Source organism: Antennarius striatus, chromosome 6 (assembly GCF_040054535.1).
Source record: "Antennarius striatus isolate MH-2024 chromosome 6, ASM4005453v1, whole genome shotgun sequence".
In the NCBI taxonomy this organism is placed as follows: Eukaryota; Metazoa; Chordata; class Actinopteri; order Lophiiformes; family Antennariidae; genus Antennarius; species Antennarius striatus.
Window position 1 is genome coordinate 23,769,895 of NC_090781.1, and position 24,952 is coordinate 23,794,846.

Below are 24,952 nucleotides of genomic sequence, written 5' to 3' on the forward strand. Positions count from 1 at the left end.
TATTCTCTGATCACACACTGTTTGAAACTGGTTAAATAAAAGAAAGTATGAAGATGTTCAGCAGAGAACATTGTTGTACTGCAGCTTAAATCAACAATTGGAATACCTTCATAAAATGCTGCTTTATTATGAGGGAACATAAACTGCAAGAGTTTAGAACCAGTGGTGGCTGCTGATGATATTTACTGCCGATCACTGCAGATAAAACTTCTAGGAGGTGAAAGATACATCTTGCGGATGCGCTGGAACACATCATCAGTGATGTTATAACCTAGGATAATTGGGGGTTTGGGGTCTTTCAACATCAGACCCCCTCAGTCCAGGCGACCCGACCGGGGTGATCAATCCCCGGCCTGTGTCCCAGTAGCGTTTGCCCACGGATCTGCCCTCTTAATCCAAAGCCATCTTGTGGCTTTCTCTGCAGCTTAAGTGCCGGATCTGATAGCCTTCCATTTAGCCTCTCCGACAAGTCCTAGCCCCGAGAACACTCTGCAGAGTGAACGCCCTGCGAAACCCCGGCAGCCCACCTCGATGGGCTCGCATATTGTTTTCCAGCCCTGCCTCCTGCACTCTTCCCACCAGCTCCTGGTACTTGGCACGCTTCCTCTCATTGGCCTCATCCATACGCTCCTCCCAAGGCACTGTGAGCTCCAGAATGATCAGCTGCTTGGTGGAATATGAGACAATGATCATATCTGGTCGAAGCCTAGTAGATGCAACCCTGGGAGGGAACTTAAGTTGTCTGCCCAGGTCCACTTCCAGTTGCCAGTCACTGGCAGAGGTGAGGAGGCCGGACTTTCCCCTTGGTGGTATGTTGGGCTTTTCTTCGGCTCTGTGGAATGTGATGGTCTTAAGTTTATGGTGGCCTTTGCTGGTGTTGATGGCGGTGGCGATGCTGTCAGCAACTGCCCTAAGCACCTGGTCGTGGCGCCAGCGATAGCGCCCGTCTCCAAGGGCTTTTGGGCAGCTGCTTAGTAGGTGTTCCAGGGACCCCCGTCCTGAACAGTGGGGACAGGTTGGTGTCTCCGTTTTACCCCAGACGTGGAGGTTTGCTGGACTTGGAAGGACATCATAAACAGCCTGGACTAAAAACCTGGTGCGATGGAAGTCTGCTTTCCAGATGTTGGACCAGGTGATTTTCCATTGCAGAACATTCTCCCATTTAGTCCATGCTCCTTGCTGTCCCATTCCCACCATCCTGCTAGCTCGTTCTTCCTCCACGCCTGCCCGCACTTCCCCCTGGATCAGGTGTTGGCGCTCCTTGCCCTGGGCATTGTCAACTCTGGTTGACGGAAAGAAGCCAATGCCTGCACGCCCTGCTGCTACGGACCCCACCAGTGCCTTCTGCCTCATCCGTGACTTAGACACATCTAGGGCCTTGTCTGTGTTCTATTTCCTGCCTGTCTGCACCTGGATGCCAGCTGATGCCACCTTTGGATCTCTGGATTCTCTGTATTGCAGTGCTTCCCGTGTTCTGGACACCATGAACTCTTCAGTGAGACCACTGAATGGGAGCTGCAGGATGTTGCTGGTGCCATACAGAGCAGAGCTGCTCAGGCTGCTTGGTAGACCAAGCAATCTTTGCAGGTAGCAGCTGATCTTTCTCTCCATGCCCTCGACTGTTGTTATCGGAAATGAGTACATTAGTAGAGCACACAGGATCCGGGGCAAGATAGAATGCTGGTAAATCCAGGCCTTGAACCTCCCTGGAAGGCCAGTCTTGTCAGTCGGGCTAAGCCAGTCCTCAAGTTCTTAGCTGGTTCTCTGGATGGAGGCAGAGTCTTTGAGGCTATCGTCAAAGTACTTCCCGAGGCTCTTAACTGGCTTTTCTGTGATGGATGGGATGGTGGCTCTAGCCAGTGAAAAACGGAACCTGTCCACTACTTTCTCTCTCTTGAGCACTAGAGACCTTGATTTTGCTGGCTTAAAACTCATCTTTGCCCAGGTGATGAGCTTCTCTAGGCCTGGGAGAATCCACCTGCTACCTGGTACGGATGTAGTGGTGACAGTCAGGTCGTCCATGAAGGCTCTTATTGGGGGCTGGCGTACTCCTGATGTTGTCAAGGGGCCCCTGCACTCTACCTCAGCTGACTTGACTATCATGTTCATGGCGAGGGCAAAAAGGATCACTGAGATGGTGCAGCCAGTTATAATGCCTTTCTCAAGCCGGTGCCAATCTGATGTACCTGATCCAGCAGTGACTCTTAGCCTGAAGTTACTATAGTAATCTAGAATAAGGAGAGGACGATCACACAAGTCTACTCTACGCTGCTACACCAGGATTATTTATGGATGTCATACTATGATCTCAAATTACTGTATATAGAAAAATGGCAACACAACCAACCTACACAAACAACCCGAGATAAACACATGCTGCATTTCTCATCCACACGTGAGGGACAAAATGGCAAAAATGAAAAATTATAGAGGACTCAATAAATGATTGTATCGATCTCTGAACTGTTGGTCAATGAGAACCACTGGGCAAACTGGATGTTAAAGGACATTCGTACTTGTCTATCGTTTGTGTTTCTTTTAATCGTTTGGTGTTCACGGGTCTGGTGGACCCACATTATTGGGTTTTTAAACAATATAGCCATAGCAATTCATGTAAAAATTTTTCAACAGTGAAATTGGGCGCTCTGATCTGTGAAATTGAGTGCTCTGATCCAAACAACGTTTTGCTGACTCTAAGTTGTGGGAAACATCACAGCAGCTCTTGACACTTTTGTAGTTGAAACAGTCTAGTTGGGATCAGCACTGATTTCCCAAAAGCCAAATATTGTTGTAGCTGCTGCTTCCGCACCAACTTCCACAATTCCAGGAGGTCTAGACTTTATCATTTCAAACAGTTTTCCTTTTGGGGCTCTTTCTCTGTCCATATCCACCCTGAGTCTGACCTTGTCTTCCTGTCTTTTCATGCCGCTCGGCATTTTTTTTTTAAAGCCCTCCTAGAACTTAGAGACGCAACAAGAGTCTGAGCACCACAGGAGGCGCTGCATTATTTATCATGTGCTGAGATGACACAGGTGGAATCAGAAAGGGTTTAAAACCCTGGTGATGCTGCAGCAGAAATAATATTCATCAAATTCCATAGGCCGATTGAATCGCACCAAGTTTTGCGTGGAGCGTTTGACGCTGGATGTAAAAATCTGCTGAATTATTTTGCAATCATTTTATTTCCACGACAAGTAACAAGAATATTTTTTGCCCTGCTGATGGAGTCCATCATCTTAATGCCACTTCTAAAAATAAGACACTTTTCTGTCTTCAAATATGTATAAAACGTCCAGGGGCCTGAGTTATTTTAGTGAGAGACAAAGAAAAAAATGTCCGTTTAAACAAGTTTGTGGAGACATGCAATGAAAGTCAGTTTGAACGAAAAAACACTGACTTTGAAATGGAAGAATGCAAAACTAAAGCACAATGATTGTTGTGTAGATTTATAGATTAGTACACAAACATCCCATGTTTATTTGACTTTGTGTCTATGGATGAGAGTAAATTTGGTCTCGCACTACAAACTCGATTTCATTCTCATCCTCCTGTCCTGACCCTCAAAGCAGATAACTGGTACGAAACTTAATTTGGTCCTGATGCTCGTCCCAGATGTGTCAAGGTGAAGATTTAATGGATCTAGTATTTCGGCCCCCGATCTGTTTGTGAACACATCGATCATGCCCAATAATATTTACATATGGCTTATTTATAGGAAGGAAAGTCGGGATGATTCCATCAGTAAGAGAGCAGCTGACTCAGCGTAATGCTACTGGATAATGAACTGGTCAAGGTTGTGTTTCATGTTGGAGAAAAGAGATGAGTGATCTCGAGAGGTTATCCTCCTGAATTAGCTTTGTTCAGCTGAAGGACAAGACCATGTTCGCCACATCTTCACAACCGCTTCTTCATCTTCACTTTTTTTGTTTTTTTGTGTGTTTTCTTGTTTTCCCACTGCAAAAGTAGGCCGATCATTACAGCCGCTTCATCATCCGTTTTCTTTATGTTCCACAGCCGCTTCTCCGGAGATCACGAGTCGTGCATCCACAGCTCCTTCTGGCATGAAAATCTAAAAATGAAATGCTGGAATGCGTGATGTGCCATTATTTTTTAATCTTGCGCTGTGTGCATGTTCCCAGACTCAAGATAAGATGATCTATGGAGAGATTGTCATCTTGTGCGTCATGAAACCCAAAATAAAAAAAAAAAATTTAAAAAGGATTTTAGAACTTTTGTGTAGTGAGCCCTGTGTAAGCTACCGAATTTCGAATTTGAAGAAAGTTTAATTAATGAACTAAGCCGAGCTAAGAGCTCTGAAGCGCCGTAAGGTGCGTCATGGAGCCGATTTAAATCCTGCCAGTTTGAGATGTTTTTTGTCTTATATACGTAGATAGTTGTGCTCCTTAAATGGGAATCACTTCTCTTGCTTTTAATATGAATAGTATTTCAACTGTTTTATGCAATGCATTGGCGGTTAATGTACACCAAAAACGATTTGATTGTATAACACAATGTCGCCTTCAACATTTAATTTTCATGAAGTAGACTTTGCGTGTTGTTTCACCTTCTGTCGTCTGTCTTGCCAATCCTCTCTAGTGCTGTTGTGTCTCATCTGTTATTTATCATATTGTCCCCATCTCTCAGTTGTCTGCACCGGCCTCTCTTTTCATTGTTCACTCACTCACTGCTTCTACATCATTCTGCTCATCCTGTTTCCTTTACGTCTTCAGATGTGAAATAGATGGACGCCGCAAAATCTACGCATCCTGCCATTTCTCTCTCTGTTCATCCTCCTTCATCTCTCAATCCGTCAATGCTTTATTCTGTCTGTTGGGAGTCTAGAGGATGTCTTCCATTTATCATTTATTTTCTTCTCTTTGTCCAGATTCACACATGTGAGCACGATGACACACATACATATGGAACTACACGGAGCTGTAACTGCCTCCTATCCTTTTGCTGTTATTTTGGCAGCAGCGTTTCTGTCCTCAGTGAAGCTGAATGCTGCTTGCTCCACTGACTCATATCGTAATGACTGAATGTATAGACGTTAAATCAGGCAAAAAAAGAGACTACACTATTGCCAATAAAGGAATGGGACTCAAATGAGACACATAAGGAAAAAGGGGAAGAATGAGGGAGCAGTTAGAGGAGGAGAGGCAGATGGAGTGAAGGTCAGAGAGGAGGCAGAGGAAAGACTTTATTGTACCAAATGGATGCCAACTGGAAAACTGACAAGATAATTTGAACTATCAGTGCAAGTCGGAGTTCGTTGGGTTTGAACTGAATACACTAATCTCAGGTTGGAGAGGTGGAAATGACTTATTAAATTTGGGTGACATCTTGACAAGTTCTCCTTTTATTTTAAACTTACAAAGAAAGAAATATATTAAAAGATGACGGTTGATTCTGCAAAGGTGGTTGTTAAATTCCGAGTCCAAGAGGTAAGGAAAGTTGTGGCTGCTTCATGTTTTTTTGTTTAATAAAAGCATGAAATAGAAATTGAACATTAACCTTCTTTTGCATTGTAATTTTAACTGTTCTTGCATAAAACCTAATCTAATTGACGCTCCGCCATGAAAATCGAGGATTCTTCAGGCTGTGATCAGCTCTTAGTGGTTGTTAAATCATGTAAAAACATAAAAACACTCTCATTTATTGGTTAAAAAATAAGTCTGCCAGCACCACACCAATTATGTGCACACTGATTATGGAAAATTGAAATGTGTCATTTGTAAGTATTCTTTTGTCAAACACACAACTACTGATTTAAGTTGATCGGTTTTGCAGCTCAACATAAAGAGATCAATTTTAAATTCTGATATATTTTTGTTCTCATATAAAATAGGAAGAAAATGTTCCGTGAGGATTTGATCATGCACTCATGTAGTTCCAGAAGCAGAAACTCAAATTGTTCTCCACATTTTGAAACCACAATTTAGACAAGTGTAGCAGAGGAAAAAGGCAGAATCAGGTACTTGAGAAAAGGCGTTTGAGTGACAGTCCTCTGAAAGAGATACGAGCAAAGAGAAGCCAGAAAATGGAGGCAACGGATCTTAGTGGATAAAAAACAAACAAAACATCAGTGAAAACAACTTCCTGGATGCATAACAGCTTTTTTAGCATAGTACAGTATCACTGTATGTATATAGTATGACTGTTCTCATTCAGTGCAGTGACACTGACACATAAATGACTAACAAATGAGAAATGAAAAGGAATTGGGTTTAGTCCCCCTGAATGTGTGTGTGTTTTGGTGGTGGTGGTGTGTATGGGGGGGTTTGATGGAGTGAGACATATTCCCCAACTCCTTTCAATTATTTTGGACTCAAACTGTTCTGATGCCGAGATCACGTTCTTCAGCCCACACAACTACACAGTCGGGGGGGGGGGGGTTGTTGCTTTTTGTGGTTTTGTTGCTTTCGACAAACGTTCCTTGAGGTGTGTCTTTTCTCCATGTGTGTTGTGTGTTAATGCAAAGGCTGATTCTTTTTTTTTTTTGCATGTTAGGATTCTGTTTGGATGTGCATTTGAGCTACATGTTACTGCTGGTGTGCAACAGGAGGAGTTAGATGGTAGTTTGAAGGGACATCGCTTCTGTATTTTTGTGTCTTGGGTATTTACTGACTCCTCAATACTAGGATTGATTTTGATAAACCCTGGTAGAAGGGATGAAAATGATCCAGGGGAGAACCCAATGAATTTTGGAGTGGAAATAAAATAAAACGGGAATTCTTAGTCACGCTTCTGATAAAACTGGCAGATGGAACTCAAAAGCATGGCAGGAGACGGGGGCAGATGCAGAATTGATGTTTGTATTTAATACAAAGCAGAGATCAGAATAGCTAATCAGTCCCAATAAGCAAACAAATCAGACAAGGAGCAGAGCCTTGGGATTAGGCAGAATCAGTACAAGGTAGAAAAAGAAATGCGGGAAAACAAGACAAACACCAACAACCTGGAAGGGAGCTGGTGGCTGAGCAGAGGATATATAGGAGGGAGATTGATTGGGAGACAGGTTGCAGGTGACTGAGGAAACACAGGTGAGGGGAATGACCTGATTGAGTACAGGGAGGTGGAGAAGGCTCTATAATTACATATATTACTACAGGAAAACACTCTAAATTAATAAAATTAAAAATGAACTCAAGTGTTCATGACAGCACTGAACATGTCTTATTGGAATTTAAATTTTTGGTTCGTTAAAAGAGAATGTTGGGACACATATAACTAGAGACATGGCTCAATGACCTTCACTAAAACGTTTTTGTCGCATAAAAATAACTAAAAACACATCAATGCTTAAAAGTTACACTGATCAATCATTGGTCATATAAAGTCGTAATGCAATAACATGAAGCTCCTGCAGTAAATACATTATTGCTTCAGTTATTTCTAACTTTTCCCAGTTTTATAATTTGCTTCAATATATTGGGCTGCATTTTATTGGTCGGCCCTTTTTAAAAAAATTTTTATTTTAACGTGATTTACAATTATTGATGAAGAAAAAAAATGAAACATGCATCTCCCAGCACAATTCACCAACAAACTGCACAAAAAACTCCATAAGTTTATTAATTTCCTTATAATAGCAATTTTGTGATTTTTTTTTTGCTTGATTATGTGTCAAAATATACAGGTGATTAAATATGTTGCACAAATTCGCCAGATTAGTTTGACATAACCAGCATTAAAAGATATGTAGCAGGACAATGGATATACAAGTATGGAAAATACCATATATGAAACAAAACTTTTTTGCTTGCTCTCACTGAAATCTGTGTTTGAGTCATGTGTAAAAGGTACCAATCCAACAATCACTGGTGAAAGGAGCCCTTCTGTAAACCTTGATGTGTTTACTCGAAATAAAGTGCAGTTTTTAAAAAAGAAGAAAGCCTGCTTGCCTTGTTTTAAGGGATCCATGGTCCATGTTTCAACTATTTTGTGTGTTTTCTGTTGAGGAGTTGACTCGTTGAATGTTCAGTCCATGAATCGGAGTAAGAGCCTGCGAGTGTCTTGGGCTCGGGTAACTCAGACAACATGTGCACCATGTGAGTCAATCTGTTGAGCAGCAACTATACCTGCTTGCCTTTGTGTTTAATCGCATGACCGATCTCACAGAGGCAGAGGGAAGGAAACGAGGCAGGAGATGGGGAGAGGAAGATGGAGGAGTAGAGCATTGGTGGAGGTGAAGAGGGACAGCGAAAGAAGAGTCGGAGGAAGGGATCGGCGATCAGGATGGGTTTGCCGTTAGCCGCATGACTAGACACAGATAAGACAGAGGGAGTGGATGGAGGAGGGAAAGACGAAGACCAAATGGAATGTCAGATAAAAGAAAAATAGTGTGACGGAAGGAAGGTAGCTTGGTTAACTTACTGCACATTGAAAGAGAAAGGATGAGGAGATAAAAGAGGGGAAAGAGCAGACACAGATGTACTTCAGTCCCTCAAAAACCAATTTCCACTGACTGTGACTGAAGAATATACGTACAGTCATGCATGATTTTTTAGGAGATGTTTTTAGAAAAACATTAGACGATTGAAAGGCACTGGGCACTGGTCGAAAGGGATAGAAATGGTGCGTTTAAGCTGCTTGTACCTTATAAAATGGATTGTTCGCATTTGCTGCTGTGTGAGTTGAATGTAAAGGAGGAGAATAGGTCAAGAAAAATGTGTCAGACAGATATGGGTTTAGAGTTGGAGGCAAAAGTAAAGTTTTAAAAAGTACATCTAAGGGATGTGTAGAAAGTCATCGGGTCTACTTGGACATGGCTGTGCAGGAGCTTGTAGGTCCGTAAAATTCTGCTGGGTTTTACACAAAGAAAAAATGCTATACTGGCCACAAATAGCAACGTAATGGATCAAACTATTAGAATATAGTACTTAATATTTCATTTAATAGCATTTGATTCCTGAAAATAATCGAAATTGGAGTACAAATATCCTTTGGAAAAGAACGTTCTTTATCATGTCTGACATGGAATAGTAGATGTTTTATTAGGTCTGTCATCTTGATTACAGCTTATGATATAAAGTCAAGGCAGAATTCCCCAGATAGTTTAACCACCCTGAGATGCTGCACATGTCATCTGAAGAAAAATCTCGTTATATTTTTGGGTCTGAAAAAAATTAATTCCTTTGTGCAGAAAAAAGACAATAAAATGTGAATTGAATTACATAACTACCTGTTGTGTATATACTCAAAAGGTCAAACCAAAAATGAGATCAGTGACTATTTGCTTTTCAAATTCAAATCCCAGAATGCACTTTTGATCCTCAAGCAACACGACAGTCATGAATCTGTGAGGATTACAAGAACACAACAGCTGCTCTGTGCATTGGATTACACATGATTTTGACCTGGCATGAGCTGGATGGGTTATTAGCAGATTAATAGTATGTTGTATCTTAACAATATATTAGACATTTTAATAGGAGCCATACTGATGCACCTCAATCTGGCAAAGATAGGTTTAACATGGAAAAAGTGACAAATCCACATATTTTAGCAAAAGATGGTCGATGGAGGTGACTGTGATATAAATTAAGGTATGATTTGCAATATCCCCATGATGAACACCCCTCTGTCAGCATAAGACACAACTAGTATGGCTGAAGATATGGGTATATTTATGGGTATATTTGGGTATATTTTCAAATTAACCATCAAAATAAAAACGTGACGGTGTGGGTAAGCTCTGTAGCAATCTGCTTGCCAATTCTTGTGCACATTATAGGAGCACATATATGTGTGGGTTAACAGAATGAAAGAAGATACACAGAGAGAGAGAGAGAAGCTGACAGAATGATGCTAAGTAAACAATGTGGAAAGATTCACCTTTTTATCCCGGAACATATTCGTGCCCATTCACCATCTGCAGGCAAAACAAAAACCTTCCTCAAAGACGGAAAGCTTGTGTTGAACACACACAAGAAGGAATAATAGCAGGTGTCGTACTTGGCGGCCTGTTAGAGTCGTTAAGCTTAAAATATCATTCAAATGAAATCTAGTCTCTGCCAAGACACAAGGCCTATCATTCAGATGTCATCCAGCGAGTGTGTCCTGTCTGCCTCATTAATCTGCTCTATCCTCCGCTCAGATGGTCGGCTGCTGCGTGGTCCTATCAGCAGGTATCAGTCCTCACCATGGCAGCAAGGAACCAGTACTTTGGCCTTGATGGAAGAAGAAGAAGAGAATAGCTCAGTAGCTGTTCTTCATCACTTCTGCAGGTAACGTAGAGAGAAGACGGTTGGGTTGTGTAGCGTCTTCTATTGATCCTACACGTTCAGCCACAGAAACAATTTGTTGCTCATCCAGCGAGTTCAAGACTGTTTTCCTGAGATGATGTTGAATCAAAGTGAGTGGGTAGTGTCTTTCCACAGCTGCAACAAGAAAGCTGTGGGGTCTTGTAGTTGTAGTACTGGGAGAAAAGTGGTTTTGTTTCAGCATCGTCTGGAGTTTTAAATCTGACCAAATGTCATGACTTCAGGAGATTGACTGAGTGGTTTGTAGGTGTGTTTTTACTTGGTGCATCAAGGCTGGAAGTTAGTCTTCACTGTCTGCATGTAGGCCTCCTTAAAATCTGACAGATGGTGAGATCGCAACATAAACCACAAGATTTGAATAATTAAATGAATATGACATTTTTCCACTTTTCCTTTAATCCTACTGTGCTTCAGTGCCTGCCTAACCGATCAACCCCCCCTAGATATTGTCGCTTGTTGTTCTTACGCTGCAACTTTTTGTGTGCATAAACAATTCTTAAATTTTATGACATTACCAGAACCACATTTTAGATATATTTTGCCTGTGCAAAAAGTTGAAGCCTGCCAGCTGTGAAGCACAGCTACAAGCTGATCAATGCTCTTGTACTAAATTCCTCAACACATACACACACACACACACACACACACACACACACACACACACACACACACACACACACACACACACACACACACACACAAGATACGCACAGACAGATTGCATGTAGGACAGGAAACGAGGGAGGAAAAGATGAATACAGTCAATCTGAGAGCTAATCAGTGCCTCACTAATGGAGTTACGCGGAGCCATAGCTCTCTGGTCTCCTCTTTGACTTGCTGCCATCTGCATATCATTTACATACAGTTACCCTGGGCAACAAGGTGCGGGAGAGATCGTGTGTATATATATATATATATATATATATATATATATATATGTACATGTATATACGTGTGTGTGTGTTTGTGCATGTGAATGTGTGTTGTTGAGAGTGTGTATGCTCCTGTGTATAGTTAAGTGGCGATGAGTGCAGTGTAAATGCTGTTAGATGGACCCATTAATCATGTGTTTAACCTCGTCGGGAACTCCAATCACATACAGACACGAGCAAAATGAGAAGCAGTGAGAGCAAGCAGAGGAAAGACAGATTGAGAAAGAATGAATACATCCTCAGTGGCAGCTTTCAATAGTGTTTGAACCATATAGACGGACGGCTGACCATGAGTCAGACATAAGCAGACTATACTGTAGATTGCAGCTTGTTGTGTGACCCTGTAGTATAAAATACATACATATGTTTGAACTTGAGTCAACTAATACATAGGTTGCTCAGTATAGTGCTCAGGTTTAGTTGAGATTCAGTGTCTTATTCATCTAAGTTCTCTGGTTTACTGGCTGTGACACACACGCAACAAAACATACACCTAAAGTTGACATGTGAAATCTGCATTTCAGGTCCATTTACTGAGCTAACAGCACAGACTGTCACTGGACTGTCATGGTATTCAAGAGTGTTGTTAAGATGTAGTATATCTTACAACGAGTGAATTAACGGACGAGACACAACATCAGGTATTCATGTTATATTTACATCAGTATTACCTTGTGCTGAAGGATGCTGATAGACATTGAAACATGAGGATTGATGCTGATGAAAAGTAGTGAGCTGGGAAAATTTTATTCATTATTTCCTTGCTGTGCTCAGTCTAGATGACAGTGACTATTCATCCTCAGATGTCCTTCTGGAAAAACGTTAAATTCCCTTCTAATCTTTCAATATAGATTACAAATATCACAAACTAGAAACTGGGGATATTTGACATCTTTAAATCAAGTGGTTTGATTGTATGAAATGGTACGTTGGAATAAGCATCTGATAAAATGTGTTTTTAGTGTGTAGTAACGTAATTTTTGTGCATTGTCCCAGCTGGGGATTGGGGGCTTTCTTTTATTGTCATGATGATGACAATAAAAGAAACTCCTAAATGACTGATATAACTGACTGAGACTGAGAGGAAGAGACAGAAACTGCCCTAGAAGACAACAGATGTCGAAGCTGGACAGATTTGATTCATTTGTGGTTAGTGTTGGTAAAGTCACGTCCACAAACAAAAAAGAGCACAGACATTTAGTGCAATATGGTCTAGAGGTCACACACTGCTGTGTGTAGCATGTATAAAATGTTGACACATGAAGTAATAGAATTAACTATAATTGAGAGTTTGAGTGTAAAATGTAAAACCAAACCATGCGAGTCCTGGGCTACCTATGATAAAAAACAAAACAAAACATAGACTACTATCTACATCATGTTCAGCAAGTCACGATACAAAAAAACCAATTTATTCCATTTTCCTTCGAGGGCGTCACATGTTTATGGACTAAAAGGAATTTATGATGCAAAGTAAGAGATGAAAAGTTCATTGGGGATTTGTAATTCATTGTGGCTGCAAGTAAAAGTGTCAGCATGCAGAACATATCCGTGATGATAACATGTTCACAATTCACAATGACAGTGCTTCGCATGCTAACAATCTCCTTTTGGCATTTGATATAAAGTTAAGATCTGGCTAATGGAAATATAATTAGAATTTCAAGTATTTAATCATGAGCCAAAGACTGGAAGGTATGGCACAGAAATTGAAACCCTGATCGGAAATTGGTGCTTGATGAAGCATTAAGTGATCAAACCTGATTATATTACATCCATACATTCATGTCCCATCAAGAGGAAATACCTTTTGTTGGCAGCGCATCCAATATTTCCCGAGGCGCTTTACTCACTGCTACAAATCTGCCTACGAACGAGGGCAGGTCAAGGGATCAATGGGACTTCATTGATGGACTGATAAAGAGCCATAAAACCTGCCATTGATAAATATGAAGAAAAAAAACTCAACATGACCAGTAATTAAGTTATTATGTTACTGTGGTTAAAGTTAAAAAACATGTTTGGAAAAGTAAGACCTCCTGAAAAGATGGAACCAAGTTGGTGTAAATGGATAGCATCAGTGTAGTCTGGTAAGCTATTCATCGTTTGTACAATGCACTTCAGTTTTTTTAAATTCAGTGCATATAAACCATATGATGTGAAGACAAAAGGCATGGCGGTGTCACACCGGGAGTCAGGGTAGATTGATTCTCTGTAAATTAACATGCAAAGTCGTTCTCTCTCACTCTCACACATTTACCTGCACTGAGAGAGCAAGGCAGATTGAATTTCTTGGTGCTAAATACAGTAAAACACTCGTGCAATATGTGACACATACACAGACAGACTGACTGAGGCTGTCCTCATATCAAAAGCATAAAGTTTTCACTCTTCAAAGAGGAGCAGACACCTTGGGCAGATGACACAACACACCTTAAAACTCTCGATGTCAGCTCTCTGTCTACATAAACTACAGGAAGCCTTTACAGGATATTTAATACAGTCTCAAAAAAACACAAATAAGCAGATGGATGTTGGCCCTCCTTCATTCAGTTCAATTTAATTTAATTTGTGTGGCACTAAATCACAAGAAATGCTGTAGCAAGATACGCTCCGAAGAGATCTGAGACTCGCCCATTCTCTAGTCTACAATAATGATACAGAAAAAGCCCAATGAGTAGTACCTGCAAATGCTAGTGCACTAACAACCCTAATAATAATAAGTGTGTAGTAAAGTAGTGAGCATCAACCAGTGCCAAGACAGCTCAAATCACAATCCATGGGAGCCTGTGATATGAGACAGTACCCTGCACCTTGTGCACATACTACTGTAATCAAGTAATTACAGTAACTGAGTAAGGTAATGAACATCATATTCATTAAGAAAATCTTGACAATAGCAAATTATAATAAACCAACGTAAAACTAAAAGAAGTTACTCATTGTGTATTAGGTAGTTTAGTTAATTGACTAGCGTCATCTCATTTCACTGATAAGTACATGCATGTATCATCTGCAAAACCATTAAACTTTATGGCTGGCTTTTCCATCAGGCTGTCTAAATCCTAACTGGAAATCAAAGATCTTTTAGTAACCTCTTGTACAATTTTACGAAAGAAAGTTCACATCGGTGATTGTTCCTATTCTTTAAAAAAAAAGTTACATTACACATTACTGACAGTTCAAGTCAGTAGTTTAATCACAGATAGTGCAGGTAAGAGTGATGTGAGACTTCGTAGATGGTGTGTTGTAGAGCTTTGATTTCACCCGTGTATTAACGTCCTTTCAAGGTGACTTGTGTTACTGCTTGATAGCCACATATGAATACAGACATTGCAGCAATTACCACATTTAAGACTAAAGACTTATTGTATTACTGACATGAATGTGCAATATGTTTTCTGAAGAACATAAGTGGTGAGATATATACTTTTTTTTTTGAAAAACTTTTTCAACAAAGTAACATAAATCAGGACATTAAACGAAACGTGCAATGAGCCGAGCATATGCTCTCAGAGGAGGAGGGCAGTTTGACTGGCAAAACCAATTACCAACTTCCATCTGGAGACATGCTCTGTCTGTCAGTGTGTCAATCTGACTGCTGTTCCAAGCTGTCAATACAACCTACACCTATTAAAGATGAGGACCAGTACTGTTGGAGGAATTGTAAACAGTTTTTATCTCACAGACTGATGCTACCCTCTCCACGCACAAGGCCCACTGTCTCAACACCCATACTGAAAATATATTTACACAGTTACACGCAGGAGATGGTAAACACTCTAATTGGAGTGCTAACAAGCTACCTGTCAATCAAAACTATCCCAAGTTCACTTCAGTATTCTGTTCATACTTGGTCAATGCTGTAGTTTTTTTGATCAGTCACAATTTGGATAGATTTTCCTACTTGGGCCATATTTCGTGCATTTAACCAAGTACTTTACTCACAGGAGGGAGTGACAATAAGAACAGGAGAGTCTCGATTGGTTCACAAAGACATGATAAGAAAGAATATTAGCACGTAAGTAGCGGACTGACTCCATATAAACAAAGAAAATAAAAAAGCTCTGTAAATTCTCTTTTTGGTCATGAATATGTGGACTAAATGTAAGTTGTATTAGATATCTACCAAGTGGGATTTAAGGGCATTCAGCAGTAAGGTTGCAGACTGCACCCATCTGATTACACTCACACTCCCTTGTCAAATATGTAGAAGAAGCCCTGGTGGCCACTTAAAACATGAAACACACTGTCAAGGTTTTCTAGTCTACTTCATAAATATCATAGTGTAACATGAAAATATGTAAGATTTTTTCGTCAAAAAGTGGAACTAGAACCCAGTGGTACCCTTACTCCTCATTTCAGTGTTTAGTCTGCAATACAGCCAATGATAAATAGAGGTATGGTTCCACAATCCTGGGACAGCAGATAAAACAGAATACGATGACTCGCTAATCCATTTTTGACATTTTTAAATCAAAGCAGAACAAAGACAATGTTTGATGTTTTACCCCTTCATGTTCACTGATTTTTTTTTTCTGAATCTGATGCAAGCAACAAAACCAGACCAAAAAAAAAAAAAAAAAGAAAAAAGAAAAAGATTGAGATCACGACGCTGGAGGGGAGGGGAATCAGAGACCTCAGGCAGACACCTCAAAGACTGGATGGAGGCACAGCTGGAGTTCTCAGGTGCCCAGGGGCATGACCGGTGGGCCGAGAGGCTGTGTTCAGAGGTTTGGAAGCTGCTAAAGCTGGACTGCTCTGAAAGCCTGGCAAGGGAATTGCCTCATGGACAGTGATGATGGGGTATACCAACTGACTGATGACAATGCAGGTGGGACCATTCAAGAGCTGCAGATGGAATTCCTCTAGAGGTCTGCCTGAAGACCTGCAGTGAAGCCAGGTCTGCTTTGAAGATTGGCCACAGAGGCAGGACTTCTCTACCAGCTGCATAGGTGGAACTGACTAGTAGTTGATAGCGTGACGAGTCTGGTATTAAAAACCTGAGACCTGGTTAAAGGTCTGAAAGGCCGGAATGAGGCTTACCCAGGGAAGCAGGAGTTGAGGCTGTTGAGAGAAAACAGAGCAATGGAAAAGGAGGAGGAGGAGGAGGAGGAAGAGAAGGGTTCGTGGATACAGTATGTTGCAGAAACATTACCACAGAAGACAAGAACTAGTGACTGCTGCTGCTCCATGAGGCTTCCATGAAGACACAGAGATGCTAATGGAGAATGAAGGACGGGAGGCCTTTGGGCCACCAGTTGGTGACCAGACAGGATTGTTGGTAATTGATGGTGGTTAAGGTTACACTAACACTAACCCCCACAAGATGCAATCACACAGGAGGTTAATCAACTCAGGAGTTAGAGCTTTCAGGGGTTGGACAGGTCTGAGATAAGCCTGGAGCTGAAGGTGGAGATAGGAATGGTTAGCTGGATAGTTGATCTATAGAGTTAATACATACCCGTCATTGGCAGTGTGCCACCATGCAAGCAACGTCTTTATTCCACAAAAGAGTAAGGCAACGCCAGTTGACAAAAATTGAAAAGGATGGCTTTTATAACATGAAACCAAAAACCGACAGACAAAGAAAACAAAAGGCTCGTTCAAAAATCAAAGTGAAAGTACACAAACTGGAGGAAGAACAGATCAGTTTGGTGGGTGGAAACCAGGAAGGGATATTAGAGGACAACACACAATGCAAATGCACAAACTAGCAACTGAAAGTGGGAAAGAAAATGAACTAAACACACAAGAAAGAGGGAGAGGAGAAATTGACTAGGGAAATCATAAAGCTTGGGCAAACGCATACTGACGGGATTTGTTAAACAGACTATAACTCTTATTATGAAAATTCTGTACACACTGGACCTTTAAGTGAACATCAGCAAAATGCTGCAGGCATGTGTCTCAGAGAATGTTAGCTGGACTGATCTTGGGTTTGACAGCTCATTACCCCTTGCAGTGTATGACTGACCTCAGGGCAGCTTCTGTGCAGGTAAATCAAGAGCAAGGTCATAAATTAATAGATACATGCCAGTGAAACAGGCACGTTTCATATCTTACAGTATAGTTGGAGCAACTGGGAAAATTGTTGAGCTTAAATTGACATGACAACACATACTACGCAATTTCTAAAGAAAGAAATATTTGCACTGGTCCACTTTAGCGGGATTTCTTATACATTTCATAATTCTCTAATTATCATGAATCACTGCATTTGGTTTTTGAAGTGTGTACTCATGTTTTTGGTTGGACATGGGTTGGCTTTATTTTTGAAAATGATGTAAGGCCAGGCATCCAAGGAAGTGTTAAATAACCTTTCAATGCCTAAGTTTCTTTTGCAATCCTTAGTTCAATGTCTTCTTACTTTTTCCACATTACTTTTCTTAAGTCCCCTTAAGTAATGATGTGATAAAAACTCTGACCCTGGCTAAGTGCTACCTAAACACATGCATCTTTGAACGGACACAAAATAAAAGCGATAATTATGACTCATCTGCATATTTTCATCCTACGTGTGCTTGTTTTTTTGCTTGTGTTTCACCTTGTAGCAGAAGTGATACCTCTTTATTCTTGGTATCAAAAAAAAAAACTTAGTTAAGAGGATCAGATAGACATATGTGTAGTCTAATCATGATGGACAAAAAAAAATAATTTAAGCCTGCTTAAATCATAACTTGTGATCATTTTCAGACTAGTCCGTTGCCAGCAAACTATTAGATTGCAGCTGCAATTAAGAGGCTTCAGTAATGTAAGCCTTTGCCATTTTTAAGGGAGTTCAATGATGTGATCATAATATGCAAAAATTGTGCTATTGAAGTGGCAAACTGCCAGCTAACGGCCCTGCTCTATGAACAAATTAGGATTTAGCTAATCTTTGGTTTTTGTGATATTGCTGTCTCTGAATCCCTAATGAGAGCTATGATAGGGTGATCATATCTGCTTTGCAAATTTTCAGTGAAGTCAGAATACTAGGGAATTACCCAGCTGGATCGCTGGGGAGAAAAAGTACATTCCTAGCTCTTAGTTTTCATTCAATCTTTCTCCCTTCACCTATTTTTCTAGTTCTCTCTGTCTTTGAAGTCCAGTTTGATAAAAGCCCTACAGGGTTTGACCTTTAAATGTTTCATGATGCAACGATCCAAGAGTACAGCCGGACACAAAAACTTCTCGAGCTGTGAGAAATCCTTGATTTTTACCATGTGTCAGCAATAAATTTTTTTATTGCACATTTCAATTTAAAATTACGTTATATATCCCAATGCTTTAAGGGTTGTTCACCATTGTAGCATCACTATAACAAATATATAGTCATGTAATTGACCCTCACTGTCTGCCCTTGTAGTTACTCTATCTGCCTAGTTGCCCTACTTGATTACCAGTAGTCTATCAATGATACAGCTATCATGTTTTTTTTATTGTCCTCTTTCCTACTGTACAACTCATAGACTTTCTTTTTAATTTATCTTTCCTTCTTGAAGCCACCTGCAGGTGGCAGACAAGAGGAGAAGAAGAACCCTAACAAGATGGATGTTGAGCTGAGGCAGATGAAAGGAGGAAGGAAGGCTTTTTTACTTAATGTCTGTGTGTTCATCCATGTGAGGGAAGAACTGGGATCCAGGCCAGACAAAAGACTATCAAAGAAAACACAGCACACCATGAAAGTGTAGCACATTGTCACACATACACCCAAACAAACAAATGGCTTATTGGTGAAAGGAAGAGGAGAAAATGAGGAAAGTAAGTAATGAGAGGGCAAAGGAGAGGGAGGAGAAGAAAGAGGACAGGGCTGATAAAACTGGGGTTTAGCCAGGGGTGGGGGATTCAGGATCAGGATATGAATGAGGGACAGAAAAAAAAAGAAAGAAACACGGACAGGGGAGAAAAGGGAGTTAGGGTGGGAAGGAAAAGTGATATACTGGTCAATAAAGGAAAAGGTGAAATGATGAAGATTTGTTTCCCACCACAACTTGTCTGTAATAAAAGTTTATTGTTGTTACCCTTTCAGACAATCAGGCAAACTCAAAGAGAGAGAACGAAAGATCGATAGATGGAGAGAGAAGGTGATGCGCTTCATCATTATAACCTGCATGTGCAGAGCTGGATACAGCTCCACACATGCAGGTTATAATGATGGTGGCTTCCTCCATGCTGTTCTCCTCAGCAGGTCCTCTTCTGCTACCCTCCTGCCCCTGTATCTTGTCATTCAATCTTTCATCTTCCATGCACTTTATTTTCTTTTAATTGCATATACTTGACCCAATCTGTTGTGCATTGGGATGAACAAAATGTATAGCCACTGGGGCGGCAGTGGCTCAGCGGTAGAGCACTCAACTTGAAGACAGGATTGCCCAGCCATTGGGGGTTCGAATCCCACTCCCACCAGAACATTGGCGCGTGAGCTGACAGTGGGAGGCGGCTCAACTCCCAGCAGTGGCTCAACTCCCAGCCACTGCCGAGGCGCCCCTCAGCAAGGCGCCATCCCCCCCACAAAATGCTCATTGGGGCGCAACCCTCGTCCGCAACCCATCACCTAACCTCCCTTGTACCTCTGTATGTCCTCTCTCTGTATACTAATTGCATGCCTACAGGCCCGTGTAACCTGTAACCCCCATGTGTAATTAACACATGTGTGGGTGAAGTGAAAAAGAATTTCCCCAAGAGGGACAAATAAATGACTGATTATTATAATTATTATTATTATTATTATAATAGCTCATGTGGGACAGTGCTTTTCATAACCTTGGTGTTTATCTGGATCATGTCTTGGAAAATATTCCTGGTTCTTGGGAAATAATGCATAAAACAGTACAGTAGTTTGAACCTGTTTAGCTCATGTATAAGATTCTATTTGGTGCGCATTTAAATTGAAAGTGACACATGAATTGATTTCAAACTGCAGCTTAATGTTAAAGCCCAACCTCTCTACATGGTACCGGCTCTAATCTACATTTCCATCAGCTAAAACGTACCTGGTATCTACTACTAGTTTTGTTTTGTTTTTTGTCTCTGCTCCTTTGTGATTCTAAGCAAGCTGGGCAGGTCCTAAAAGGTCGTATGAAATACTGTAGTGTAGGTCATTGATTGGTTAAGTCTTTGCACACATAAAATATCATTCACTGCGAAAGTCATTTGTTTTAGTCAAAGATTTGGTGCCATGGACACTGATCCACTGTGACCAGACATCAGCCAGACAGGCAGTTTGACCAAGCATCTATTTCGATAGTTTGAGTTTAATTTATATAAACTCAAACATATATAACCACAAAAAACAAGACCTCTTGCACGGGAGAAAGAAAGTTAGGTGAAGAAAGACACTGTACTTATGAGTATTTATAAGATTTAGGTCAGTCAGTAAGAATATCTTTCTATCCATATTTTAAAATAATCTCGCTTTACATATGCAAAAATGGTGATGACCTATGACATCCTGAGTGATGGAGCCACTCTTAATTTCGGAAAAGCATGAGATAAGTATAACATTAAGTGCCACATAGCAATATGTAACTAATATTTTATGAATGAAACATGTAGATATTAACCTTGTGGTATAAATTAAATTGAAAAATCTCTTTAAGCTAATAAAACATTGGGCATGAGGATTAGGAATAATATACCTTCTAATTCAAACTCATGATCGTGAACCATTTTGTTATCTGTTATTCTTTGCTGTGTGGAGCATTATTTTTATTAAATAGGAAGACATGAGTGAAAGGGACACGTTTTGCAGCTGTGTATGTGTGCTGATGTGGAGTTCTCATGATTAATGCCATTATGTGAATGTAATAACTGTGTTATTTTACTGTCATGAATAATTTACGATCGATCTAATATGTCACGTTAATGGCATCTCCCTGAATTTTATTAACCTATCTTTTGCAAAGCATACCAAAAAACTGTTGCAAACCAATAAAGAGTTTGAAAAGGTGAATCCTGACTAAACCTGGAACGACAATATCTCTACTTTAAGGCATTTTTCTTCTTTTGTTCTAGTTCTGGGCTGTTTGGCAAGGTGACAAAAAAAATTGGTGTCTTTTAACAAAGATTTCCTACAGAACTTTAAGTCACAGGTTACCACCTGGGATTTGAGAAAGTTGTGAAAAGAAAACTTCTGAAATTTGGTAAATACTATCATTGTTTCTTACATGCTAAAGGTTTTCTTTTTCAGTGTGCAAGTAGCAATGAGGCAAAGCTGAATTGGAAACAGAAATGTAACTACGTGTTCAATAATTGTCCCACATACAAGTACATCCATTTATGTAGTGTGAAATGGAATTAATATTGTTCAATACTGCTCTATTACTTATTTAAAATGCACTATGTTGTTTTTTTGGATGCTGTCAATGATCAAATCCTATTTAAGATTAAATTGTTATGTAGAAAAGTAAAATTTTAAATACAGAATGATCTCTTTCTCATGTCTCCACCTCCTCTTCTTCATCCCAATACCATAGTTTTCCTTAAACTGTCTTATTTATGTTAGATGCCTCGGGACGACCTTGTTTCTGCTTATATACCTAAAATTACAAGATTCTCAAAATCAGCATCTTTGTCCAGCAATTTGTAATTCTCCATCAGTCTTGTGTAAAACTGTCTCCGGTGAACTTTGTCTTTTAGAATTGTCTGCTCTTTGAAAACACGACGGACGGCACAGCCAAGATTTTATCATTTATTCATTTCGGAGTTATTTTCTAAATGAACTTCAGTCATAACAGTAAAGTTTTTATGATCAAAGCAAAACACATTTCACCTTTGTTCTCACTGTTTTAGCCTTTTACACTTTGCAAAACACTGCAATTTTTTTTTTCCAGAGGGTATGTCTAATGCTTGGTTTCTTTATATGCAGAGGGATTTAATCACCAAGGCAACACATACCTTATCAGAAAAAGCTTCATGCACCTCTTTCATCTCTTTAATCTAGGTAGGTATCCTTGAAGTCAAGGTATCCGCACAGCCTTCTGTTTATATCTGAGATTTCCTGAGCCCTGTTGTTCTCTTCTCGACCTCCATCTCTCAGATGTATGCACAATCCTCCACTTAGTGTTTCTCCCAACATTTCTTAAAATACACAAGTCTTTTTTCCAATTAAATTTTATATCCTCCCACACATTACCTCATTTATTTCTTGTTTCTCTGCTGTGGAATCCAACACTGTATCTTCAGATAAAGACAAGTGGAACATTTTTTTTTCCCAGGTGAAAAAAATATTGTGTGTCGATTTAGCAAAGGTGAGATAACCGAAAGCAAACCAGGGAACTCAAAAGGATTAATACGCTTATAGACATATTCTGGCACCTTAACACTGAGTCAGACCCTTGCTTGACATCGCAGCGCCGTTCTGAATGATATTGTGTTATCTTAAGCCAAAGCTAAATGCCAGATCCCCTTGAGTCGGGACCCCGCTGGCTCTTTCATACAAGTCAAGTTGTGTCAATTTTATTTATACATTAATTCACGCCGAGCCGAGGTAGATGTGAATGTGACTTAAACCATTACTAATTCAACCCAATCTGCCCTCATGCATCTCAACCAATAGTTCATTTGTGTCAGGCTAGCCTTGGGAGCAGTTGTGGAGAAATTGTGTTTGAGGCTAAATAAGTAAAGATTAAACTTTACTTACTCGTGATTAAATAAGTCAAGATTAAACTACTGAACAAAGGATGTCCTTGCTTTTATACAAAGCACCTTTACTGCAGCAGAAATCAGACTGTGCTAAATCCTAGGAGAAATCTAGTCAATGTCAGTACAAAGGTAGTAAAAGAGTTACTGAACGTTCCACTGTGTTAAGTTTGCCTGAACATTTAGAAATGCAGCCTGGGCTTGTGCAGAAAATTATAAATTTCTTACAAGTTGTGACACTTAATTTAACTTTGAGGAAATAAACTATATATATACTGTAAACACACACACACACACATACACACAAATAAATTAATATATAAAAACAAGTGCAGGCTGCTGCTTGCCACCAGAGAGGCGACTTGACTCAGACACAAGCAGATGTTCATACTGAAGCAGGTGGAAAATGTCACTGATACGCCTGATGTCTCTCTAGATTCCAGAGGTAACTGCAGCCAAATGCACATCACAAATGTCTCGTCGCAGAGGGCAATCGGCACATCACGGTAGCAGCTCAGTCAACACCAGATTTATTGAGGAGGGAACTTTCTGTTCCCGATCTGATGACTGAAACAGATCAGATTCAGTGGCACACAATATTACTTCTCCTTTCCTTTGTTTTAAAACAGATTTAAACATTTTCTTTGAATATTGTGTCAATGTGGGAAAATCCAAATGGAAAACCTTTGTTTGATACTGGTTTAAATAATGTTTTAGGAGATAAAATATTTTTCAATAATAGATTTTTTAAAACTTGCTGTTGATGTTCAGAGACAGACAGCTGAAACACTGTCGTCAAAATATAAATTATTTATCCGACTCACCCGGGGGTGGGATCAGATGTGGTGATCTGTGGGCAAACCAAGAATCCACAGATGCTACAGTCCCAGTCCTGACCTGAAGATGCAGAAGATGGCCTAATATTTCACCGGAACCAGTAGAAAATGACTGTTATTTGGGTGATTGGGTTCTCATCTTCCACGTTTGGTCAGGGAGCACAGAGTCCCGGAAGTCCATCACTGCTGATGAAAATAATGGAGACGGTGCTGCTTATCAAAGGAATATTTCATGCGGCTCAGTAAATTCACTCAAATTAAAGAGTTCATATCGCTACCCAGTGCATACTAAACTGAAATGCATGCAATTTGCCGACTTTCACACACCAGTGTGTAACAGTTAAAGCAGCATATTATCTTTAAGCTTGTAAGTTTGGAAATGAAATGTGAAAGTCAGAAGGGTTCGCCGATCAAGGAAAATTACACTTATTTTGTGTGAGCTCTTCTGGACATATGGAATTCTAAATTCTCTTTACACTTTGGAGCTTTAGGACTGAACATGATCAGACCGAAAATAAAGGAAGTAGTTGATTGGGGGAGCTGCTCATCAGAGAATCCTTTAATAGGAAGTTATGGATTAAAGTTCTTTGCATGACTAAGCTTCGGATTTGCACGATAAATGTCAATGTCATGTATTCAGTGTGACGCTACAGTGAAATATTACTCAACATCTGAGATATCTGTGAAGGAATTAGTAACAGAAAAAAAAGTGATTGAAAAGGATCAAGGGTGAATCTGAATCTATTTTCAAAAATAAACATGAAAACAAAAAACTCTTTAGGCTTTTTAATTTCAGTAAGCAGATATCACTACAGAGGGTTGGAGATCAAGACTCAGGATGTTTCTGTTTGCTTTCGGGAATATTGTAATTATGGCATCCCCAAATCCGTTCTCTGTGGGTCGTCTGCTCTCCTTTTGCTGATTTACAACAGTTTGAGTAAGAGTAGAGAACAACATCAGAACACAATTCAGTAAATCCAGCTAAGCAAGACATAGAGGCAAATGAAGCATTGTCAACGAGAGGCTTATATTTTTACTCTTTTTTATTTTTTATTTTTGTGTGGCAGTATATCTCAGTTTGAACGCCTTTATAAATAATTCATTCAACTACATTGTGAAAAGACTTCAAAAGCACTTAACCGCCTGCTATTTCATTTCGACGTATGCTGTGTCACAATATTGTCAAACCTTACAATACAACAGCATTCAGTAATATTATGGTGACACATGATTCATTTCTCTGACGTTATAGTGGGACGATAGAATAGTAAATAAAAATGTTTGATTGGTTGATTTT

The 24,952-nt window shown here is 40.0% G+C and overlaps 1 pseudogene; it reads right to left on the reverse strand.

Annotated features, from left to right (window-relative positions):
* Positions 1 to 341: 341 nt before the first annotated feature.
* Positions 342 to 16,392, reverse strand: LOC137596215 (uncharacterized; annotated as a pseudogene).
* Positions 16,393 to 24,952: the final 8,560 nt, after the last annotated feature.